The sequence below is a fragment of the Vombatus ursinus genome, unplaced genomic scaffold (assembly GCF_900497805.2).
Source record: "Vombatus ursinus unplaced genomic scaffold, bare-nosed wombat genome assembly UNPS02014264.1, whole genome shotgun sequence".
NCBI lineage: Eukaryota > Metazoa > Chordata > Mammalia > Diprotodontia > Vombatidae > Vombatus > Vombatus ursinus.
The window spans coordinates 77195-80694 of NW_020954042.1; the positions used below are offsets into that span (position 1 = coordinate 77195).

The 3500-nt window shown below is 35.5% G+C and overlaps 1 pseudogene; it reads right to left on the bottom strand.

Annotated features, from left to right (window-relative positions):
- Positions 1-2238: 2238 nt before the first annotated feature.
- On the bottom strand, positions 2239-3153 carry LOC114042124 (annotated as a pseudogene).
- Between the last annotated feature and the right edge of the window lie 347 nt (positions 3154-3500).

A 3500-nucleotide genomic window follows, 5' to 3' on the forward strand; every position in this document is an offset into this window, starting at 1 on the left:
TCACTTTCTTCACTTTATCTGTGTTTGGATATATGCCTACTTATAAAAGTTGATTATGTCTTCACAAAGCTGCCACTTTTCTCCCATCTCCCCTTAATGTATATTCTCCAATGGTCTCTTTTCTTACATATTCAAAAAAAAACTATTTATCAGTCTTTGTTTCAGTTGACTTCCTCAATGATACCTGTGATAATAGGGTTCCAAAAGAAATCTTTTAACATTCTCTTCTATCTCCATTAGAATATAAATAGTTTCTAAGTGTTGATTTTGAAGCTCTTTTTTCAACTCAGTTTTTATCAAGAATATTTAAAAATCTATTTCATTCAAAGTCTATTTTTATTCATAGGATGTAATGCTCTATTTTTACCAGAAAAGATATTCTTGGTTATTTACCTCTGTATTTTGCCTCATAGAATACTTAATGCCATGTTCTATCTTTCTTTGAAGTGATAGCTGCCAAATCTTGTTCAATCTTGACTGTGGTTCTTCTATATTTTAATTCTTTCTTCCTGATTACTTATATTTTTTTCTGAAGCTCTGAGTACTGCCAATAACACATCAAGTAGTTTTTATTTTGGAATTTCTTTTAGGAGGTCATCAGTGTATGCTTTCTATTTTCAGTTTGCTCTCTTATTATATGTCTGGATATTTTTTAATGATTTCTTGAAAAATGATGTCCAAGTTCCTTATTTCTTTGTGGTTATGAAGTTCAAGTCATCCTGTTGTAGCTTGACTCAAGGAACATGAGGAAGATTCATAAAATGAGGACCAAATTTTTGAGAATCCCAAAACTCATATTGTCCCAGTGAGTAAAAAAAAATATCTCTACCCCATCCACAATTGACAGCTGATTTGCGCTTATTTTTCTTTGTGAAATACTATAAATCCCGGGGGGATTTGTGACCCATCAACTACTTCTTGGGGATTGTCACATAGAAAGTCTTCAGTTATCTCACCTTAATCTATTTTCTAGGTAAGTCATTTTTTATATCAAATATCTTACAGTTTCTTAGATTCCATTCTTTAGACTTTATTTTAAGAATACTTGTTGATTTTAGAATCATTAATTTGGTCCATTATGATTTTTAGTGTTTTTTGACTACAGGAGGGTTTTATAACTCTTCTGTTAGACTCTGGGGCTTTATTTCCAATTTTCTCCTGCTAGAGGACTAAGTTTTGAATCAGAAAGCCTTGAGTTGAAATTTGACCTCAAACATTTACTAGCTCTATTTGTCTCTGTTTCCTCAACTGCAAAACACGGATAACCATCGCACCTATATTTCAGGTTCTGGAGAATATAAAATGAGATAATATTTTGGAAAAAAAGACTTAGCAAGGTGCCTGGTACATAGTAACCACCACATAAATGCTTATTCCTTTTTTTTTACATAAATTTCATTTCTTATGGAATTTTAAAAATGCATTTTTTTGAAAAATCCTAATTTTCGTGTGGCAATTCTTTTTCTCCGAGGTTCTGATTGTAGGTACTTTTTTTCAGTTATTTTCATCTTCTGGGTTGGTGCTTTGATCATTCCCAGCATAAGAAAATTCTTCTTTTTTCCTGTTTGGTCATTGCTGAGGCCTCAGGAGTTGAGTTCTAGATCTCTCTTACTCTGCAGATGGTATCAAATTGAGGACCTCTCCATACTGCTATTCTTTCCTTATGCCTTTTCCATTGCCACAGTCACCAAAGTTCTCTAATACATTCTGCCTTACTTGAAACACTTTCCTTTGCATGAGGAGAGAAAACAAGGAGAAGGCTTTACTTTACTCCTTAGTTAAATCAAATGAAATCCTCTTGTGGTATTAGAGACCTAATTGAGGCTTTTCCACTGCACCTGAAGTCTATCAGTTTCATAATCAAAACTCCAATATGTCTTATATAATTATTTGACATCAGAGAGAATAGGCACCTTCAAATAAATTATCTGTTAGTATATGTCTTGAGAAGCAAATTCTGTTGTGTTTAAACCAAGGATCTGACATAGTATGGCACTTTGAATGTTTCTGTGTTATTCCTTGGACATATTCTGACTTTTCCTTCATTAAAAGTCTTCAAGAAAAAATGTAACAAGGGAGTTAGCTGGTTCACCTAAGAACACATCCTGAGTTCAGGAGCATTCCCTATCAGAAAAAATGATGTGTAAAGCTATGATCTATGTATACTTTTCTGATTCAGAGATACTCTTAATCCCATTGTTCTGAGCTATGTCAGTTTGCTTAATGACCCATTATTTCCTAGGAATTGGACATAATTTCTTGAGGGCTATTTTCACATCCTTATTTCTCAGGGAGTAGATCAGAGGGTTCAAGGCTGGGGTCATTATGGCATAAAACACACTTTGCCTTCCTTCAGAGACTGACCCAAACCAGGAAGAATGTAGATATAAATTATAGGGCAATAATACATGGTGACCAAAATAAAGTGGGAGGAACTAGTGGAAAATTCTCTCTTCTTCTCTTCCTTAGTCCAGATATTGAAGACGGTGGAGATGATGAAACCGTAGGACACCAGAATGAGCAGAAAATTGAAAATAGCAAAGAACATGTCTGCTATAATTACCATTGCATTGTTGATATAGGTTGAGGAGCAGGAGAGAGGCAATAATGGAAGAATCTCACAAAAGAAATGATGAATGACATTGGGGCCACAGAAAGACAAATGAACAGTCATGATCATGTTTATTGTTGCACTGCTCCCACTGATAGCCCACACTGAAGATGCTATGAGGCAGCAACCTACCTTGCTCATAATAGTGCTCTCGTGGAGGGGTGGCAGATGGCTACATAGTGATCATAGACCATGGCTGTGAAAAGTGAGAGCTCCATCCCCAAACACCGACTTAGGAAATAGATCTGAGCTATGCAGCCACCATAGGAAATGGTGTTCTTGGTCATTAGGTTCTGCAGCAACTTGGGCACCACAGTGGAGGTAGAGAGAACATCCATCAAGGACAAGTTTATAAGGAAAAGGTACGTGGGGGTATGGAGGCCTGAATTTAGACTGATCCCAATGACAGTGAGGGTGTTACCTGTGAAAGTCACTATGAAAAGTCCTAAGAAGAGGCTGAAGAGGAAGATTTGAATCTTAGGATTTTCAGAGAAACTTTGTAAGGTGAACACAACCACTGATGAATGATTGCTTGATGTCATATAAATAGGTAGTCAGATTTTCTTTTGTCAGTATATGCCCACCAAATCCAATGGACAAGATTGTTTGGCTCGCTAAACAAAAAAGAAACAAAGATCCAAATTAAAATGAGGCAAATTAAAAATACTTTGATATTCTAAAATCAAATTTTGCAAAGTGATCTAACTGTATTACACCACAGAGAAAAAATAGAGAAACATGATGTTATTAGTGAGATCTCCTCTCAATGAATTCATTCTCCCTGCTGAATTAAATCACACACACACACACACACACACACACACACACACACACACACTCAATCAATCTTCCTTCAGGGAAATCATGCTTTTTTTCATCTGACGTTTTA